Source organism: Microtus oregoni, unplaced genomic scaffold, assembly GCF_018167655.1.
Source record: "Microtus oregoni isolate MIOR12 unplaced genomic scaffold, Mior012 000041F_ref0000270, whole genome shotgun sequence".
NCBI lineage: Eukaryota > Metazoa > Chordata > Mammalia > Rodentia > Cricetidae > Microtus > Microtus oregoni.
The window spans coordinates 16,022,708-16,028,917 of NW_024543208.1; positions in this window are offsets into that span (position 1 = coordinate 16,022,708).

Sequence of the window (6,210 nt, forward strand, 5' to 3'; positions counted from 1 at the left end):
GACAGATTCAGGAAGGTTTTGTGTCTGACAGTTATAATCTACAGGCCAGTTTTTCTCATCCATCTTGAAGACTGCCATCCTTTGGTTTATCAGGAACGTAAACTGGAGAGATTGTTTTCATTTTCCTTGCTCTGGTGACGATATCTCAGCTTATCTCCCAAACTGTGAAAGTAAATTTTGATTGTCTACCTGACTAAATTGAGAAAGACTCAGAACACTAGAAAATCCCACCCCCATGTATTTCGGGGGATGTTTCCGTGTGGGACAGCAAATGAAGCTGGATGATCTGCCCTGGCTATGGGCAACACCTTACAACATGTGGTACTCAGGTGGGATAAAAAGAGAAGGAACCCATCAGGCAGGAATGATCTTTGTTCTGCTTCCTGGCCTCTGTGCACAATCCTGCAACAGGAGACTCTGCCTCACCCCATGCCCAGAGTCACAGGCCCAGTCCACTGTTCACTGGACACCCTGAAAGGGAGCCAGAGTCGCTCCTTTCTTCCTTGCCTTCCATCACAGTGAACAATCATCTGACTCACACACAGAGAAGCCCTCTCTGCGCTCAGACTCTGTCCTCATAGAGTTGCTCTAAACTGAGCCCCATCACCTTGGCCTGGCCAATTACTGCATCCCATCCCCTTTGTCCACAAACTGGTTCAAGGGGCTTGTGACAGACAGCCAATGAGATTTGGATTCAAGAACCTGAGTGGTAAGTTTTGTTTTCCATTGAAGTTGCTAAGGAGACATAAAGTTGCAGGATCTTGGGGTACCTTGTGAAGAAAGTTACCTGAGGTGCCATTTACTTTTCTCATTGTTGTAGCTAAAGCAACGGGAGGGTGAAAGGAGTTAGAGGGTGTGGTCTATCACATTGGGAAAGCATGGTAGCAGGAAATGGGAACTGGCCGGTCACATTGTGTCCTCAGTCAAGCAGCAGAGAGGGATGAATGTGAGTGTTTGGCTCATTTCCCCTCTTTCTGCACCAAAGAATAACCCACCCCATCTCATGGAATGGCACTGTCTACATTCAGAGCCTGTCTTCCCACCGTCTCCTTCCCTCACAGACACCCCAGAGGTCTGTCACCTAGGGTGACTCTAAACCCTGAGGAGTTGGCCGTCAAAGTTTATCATCATACCTGACACAAGCACGCAGGGCCTAAAGATGGGAAGAATTCGGATCTTGGTGACATGGTGAGAAACCCTGGACCCAGCCAGGTCTGAAACTCCACTTTTTTGCAGTTTTAATTATGGGAATCAATGAACATTTTTTGAGTTTGCTTTGGGAAAGCAGTTTCATTAAGGAGTCTGTGACTTGGAGCTGAGCAAGTGGCTTTTCGTGTGTTCCTGCTGGGCTGCATTCCTCCCCGTGCAGCCCTCATCCCACTGATGGACCCCACCTGGCACTCCCAGGACACGTCCAGACGGGACCCTGACAGAGGGCATTGTGCAGGTCCGGGCTGACGAAGCAGGCTAGTTTATTCTAGACAGTTCTGTCTGGGGTCGAGCACTAATTTTCACGGTGGTATTGCCACCCTTAGCAGGCCACCAGACCTTCTGCTCTCACAGCCCCTGTTATAGTTTCGCTGTCAGCTTGACAAATCTGGAAGGAAGTTTCCATCAGACTGGCCTCTGGGCATATTCATGGGGCGTTTTCTGGGTTTGCCAGTTGATGTGACAGGATCCAGACCACCGTGGGCAGTAACATTGATACCTATGTGCCTGAATCTAGGCTGCATAAGGAAAGTGACTTATCTACCATATATGAGAATCAGCCCTACAAAAGCAATTAACTTCATGTCCTCTTTAGTAACTCATGCTCATTACCTGTGGGTAAGTGCATAAAATCTATTGTAAAATTTAATGTGAAGTTTCAAAGCTTCCTCTACAATGCACTTCTCACTGTATAGAATTTCATAGAGTTGTTTAGACTTTGATTCCAGTTAATTTTGGTGTGTGATAGTTGTATTCATTTGCCAGGGGAAGGAAGACAGTACTCCTCTGTGGTCTCAGCTTCAGTTTCTGCTCCAGGTTCCTGCCTTTGAATTCCTGCTTTAGTTTTCTTCCATGATGAACATAAGTTACAAGACAAAATAAGCCCTTTACTCTGCAGGTTGCTATGTTATTGTGGTATTTATCACGTTAACCCAAAGCAACCAATGACAATCCTCACACAAACGTGAATGATACTTTCAGCCTGGAATGATTAGAGTCTAACAGCACAGTGTGGCAGAATCCAAAGTTGGCAGCCTTGGTATCTGTGCTGGCTAGTTTTATGTCTACATGACACAAGGTCAAGTCGTCTGAAAGGAGGGAGCCTTGGGTGAGAACATGCCTCCATAAAATCTAGCTATAGGACATTTTCTTAGTGATGGATGGGGGAGGTGACATCCCTGGGTTGGTTGTCCTGGGTTCTATAAGACTGAACAAGTCATGGAGAGAAAACCAGTAATTAGCACTTGTCATGGCCTCTGCCTCAGCTCCTGCCTCCAGGTTCCTGCCCTGTTTAAATCCCTGTCCTGACTTCTTTAAATGATGAACGGTGATGTGGAAGTTGAAGCCAAATAAATTCCTTCTTCCCCAGCTTGTTTTATAGTCATGGTGTTTCACCACAGCCATAGAAACCCTGAGGCACTCCCCAGTTTGCTTTTGTCATGGTGTTTCATCATAGCAATAGTAACCCTGCCTAAGACAAATTGGTACCAGGAAGGAGGTACTGCCATGACAGATGTGAACATGTTGTTTTGCAGAGGACTATGGAAGGACTTTGGAACTTTGGACGAGAAAGCATTGAGTGTTAGGAGCTCAGTGGGCTGTGCTGTAGAAGCGCGGGAGATGAGAATGTTGAGAGCAATGCAAACAGTGACAGCCTAACTTAGGAAGCTTCAGAGGGCAGCAAAGACTCTACCAGGTCATGTGTGTTAAGAATCTGTGGTCCTATTCAGCTGGAGCTGAAGAATCAGCTGAGATTAACAAGATACCAGAACCACTGAAGTGAATTCTTTGTTTTGCTGGGACAATAAATCCTGGTCAGCTGGGACTGCAGACTGAGCTGTGATGAAGAAGAGACCAACATCAACGAGTGAAGTCTTCCGGGAAGTGTGTCCTCGGGATCAGCACACAGAAGCTGGGGTCCAGAAGTAGCCAAGATTGTACCTCCTGTTGGCAGCTGCACTTGGTAGTTAGGAGTCATCCATATGGTACTGGTTTTGAAGGCATGGAGGAGTTATGGGGAGCAGCTGAGGCTTAACATTGTGGACAGGGCTTGAGTCCCTTAAGAGAATCGAGGAGAGGCTATTGCTGAAAGTGCAGCCCAGTTTCAGGAGAAGACCCCAGCGTTTTGGAGATGCCAGTGTCATGGGATGGCACCAAGAAAGAACTGAGTGGAGCTGGCCTGAGCCTAAAGACAAAGGGCAGAACCAGAGAAGGGACTCAGATCAATAAGATTGTGAGTGCATCCTGGACATTGGACACTGAGTTATTTGCACTGTTGGGAGTTTGGTTTTGCTTTGTTCAGACCGTGACTGTGCTCTGGTTCTTCCCTCTTGAAGTAGGAGAGTGTCTAACTTATGTCTGGTTTTCCAAGTGTCCACAGTTGAAAGAATGAATTTTAAAGGAAACTTTAGGTTCTAAGACAGACTGGATTTTCAGAGACTGAATTTTAAAGTGTTTGAATTTGTAACAATTGAGACTTTTAAAGCTTGTAAATGTTTTATTGTGATTTTGATGGTAATGTGTGGTCTTGGGGATGAACAAGAAAGGAAAGGTTATGAATTAACAGTGATAATGTTTGCGTGTCAAGTTGACAAGGGGTCAGTTGTCATGGCTAGTTTTATGTCAACACAAACTAGAGTCATCTGAAAAGAGGGCCCCTCAATAGAAAAAAAATGTGCCTTCATAAGATCCAGCTATAGGGAATTTTCTTAATAAGTGATTGTGGTAGTTTGAATAAAAATGGCCGCCACAGACCCATAGGAAGTGGCACTATTAGGAGGTGTGGCCTGTTGGAGGAAGTGTGTCACACTTTCTTCCTGCTGCCTCTAATTCAGATGTAGAACTCTCGGCTACCTCTCCAGCACCATGTCTGCCTGCACACTACCATGCTCCCCACCACGATGATAAAGGACTAAACCTCTGAACTGTAAGTTACTCCCAATTAAATTTTTTCCTTTATAAGAGTTGTCATGATCCTGGTGTCTCTTCACAGCAATAAAACCCTAACTAAGACAGTGATTAATCAGGGGGGGCAGCCCACTGTGGGGGTGGAGGGCTATCCATTGCCTGGTGGTCCTTAGGTCTATAAGAAGGAAGGCTGAGCAAGCATGGGGAGCAAGTCAGTAAGCAGCACCCTTCTACAGCTTCTGCATCAGCTCCTGTCTCCAGGTTCCTGCCGTGTCTTCCTTTGATGATGAACTATTATGCAGAATAAAGGCCAAATAAACCCTCTCTTCCCCACGTTGCTTTGGTTATGGTGTTTCATCACAGCAATCATAACACTACCAAAGACAGTACCTCTCTTCCTCAAGAAATGAAGTCAAATTCTCTTGTTCTCAAATTTGGATAAGCAGAAAGCCAAGTGAAATGACTTCCTAGCCCCAGGCATGAAGGATAGTATAGTTTTTACTACAGTTATGATGCATCGAGAATGAAACCCAACTGCTCAAAACCTTCTATTTGTGGCACTGAAGATAGTCTTTGGCAGTAGCCACGCCCAGTCCTTAACGTCAATTCAACAACCCACAAGTACCTGAGACCTGCAACATTCGTATAAGTGCACTTAGCTGCGGACTTTTCCCTGGATGAGCCTTTGGTGAAACCTGTTGTCTTAGCCAGAGTGCTGTTGCTGTGATGAAATCCCATCGCCAAAGAAACCTGAGAGTACAGGATTCATTTTGTTTACATGTCCATAACACAGTTCATCATCAAAGGAAGTCAGGGCAGGAACTCAAACAGGGCAGGAACCTGGAGGCCATCACAGAGTGCTGCTTACTGACTTGCTCCTCATGGTTTGCTCAGCCTGCTTTCTTATAAAAACAAGAACCACCAACCCAAGGGGTGGCTCCACTCATAATAGGCTGAATCTCTCTCCATGGGTCACTAGTCAAGAAAATGCCCTACAGCCATATTTTATGGAGGCATTTTCTCTGTTGAGACTCCCTTTTCTTCAATGACTCTAGCTTGTGTCGTGTTGACATAAAACTAGGCAGCACACCTGTAATTACAGCCTTTAGAGAAGATGCTGTGAGAGAAGAGATGAGCGCTCATCTTATGGGTTATTGGTAAAGAATTCATGGTCCCAAATCTGCAGGTTGCCCTGGCTCAGGCACCAGACATACAAGCAGTGAGCAGCTGGATCATTCCAGTACCCAAATGCAGACTCCCTTCTAAGCATTTAAATCTCTCCTACTACCCCAGACATCATGGAGCAAAGCAATCTCTCCCATGCCATGTCCAAGTTCCAACCTTATAACACAGAAACTTAATGAAATGGTTAAAACCTCTACAGTTGGGGATGGGTGGTAGTTGTACACGCCTTTAAACCCAGCACTTAGGAGGCAGAGGTAGGTGAGTCTTTGTGAGTTTGAAGCCAGTCTGGTCTACAATGTGAGTTCCAGGACAGCCGGGGCAGTTACACAAAGAAACCCTGTCTTGAAAAACCAAGAAATCAAAACCCCAAGAAACAAGCAAACAAATGAACAACCTCTACAATTAGAAGTTGTTTGTAACACATCCATAAAGAACGGAAGAGAAGATTCCATTAGAAAACAGTTTGTCAACTGTGATGGCCATGACCCACAGTGGAAGGGAAACTCAGCTGCCAGGATCACTTGGGTCGGCCCCTTCTCCCCTATAAAAACCCTCCCGGCAGACAGTTTCCACCAGTCTTTCGTTCTTATCCAAGTGTGTGGTCTTCCCAGGCTGTTCACTGACTGTGAGCTTCTCTGCAACATAGAATCTTGTTGAGGGTTTGGTGTTACTTCCTTATAAGGCTCTGGCCACTCAAGATGTTACCACTCTGACTTAGGTAGGTAAAAGCGGTTTATTTTCTTTCAGTTTTATGTAATTGAAATCTTCTAATGTTCAAGGCTCTAACTAATGACCCGGGAACACTGCGGGGGGGGGGGGGGGGGGGGGGAGAGGAGGGAGGGAGGATGAAAGAGTAGTCAGAGGAAGTCAGAGGAGTCAGTGGGAAGATGAGGATAAGCTCTTACCCAA